This window comes from Penaeus monodon, chromosome 30, assembly GCF_015228065.2.
Source record: "Penaeus monodon isolate SGIC_2016 chromosome 30, NSTDA_Pmon_1, whole genome shotgun sequence".
Lineage (NCBI taxonomy): Eukaryota > Metazoa > Arthropoda > Malacostraca > Decapoda > Penaeidae > Penaeus > Penaeus monodon.
Genome location: NC_051415.1, coordinates 34,393,964 through 34,394,273, shown reverse-complemented (window position 1 = coordinate 34,394,273; position 310 = coordinate 34,393,964).

The window sequence follows — 310 nt, the reverse complement described above, 5'->3', positions numbered from 1 at the left end:
TTTCGGTAGATTCGTTTTTCAAGATAATTATTAATAAATTTCTGCTTTTTTTGTTTTGTAGTTCATCCAAGTACAGGACACTGCAAATTAACAATCACAATATAGAAAATAACAGAAATAGCAACGAAACACCCAAATACCAAACATCGGCAGCAATATCGGCGAGAAAAACACAATAATAATGATATATTAAATTGAAAATGACAATCTGTACAAAAAGTGAGCGAAATGTGCTGGATGGTGCGACCCGCCGGACCTCGCATAATCTTGCCTTCTCATCCAGCACATTCTTATGGTACGAGCACTTAGA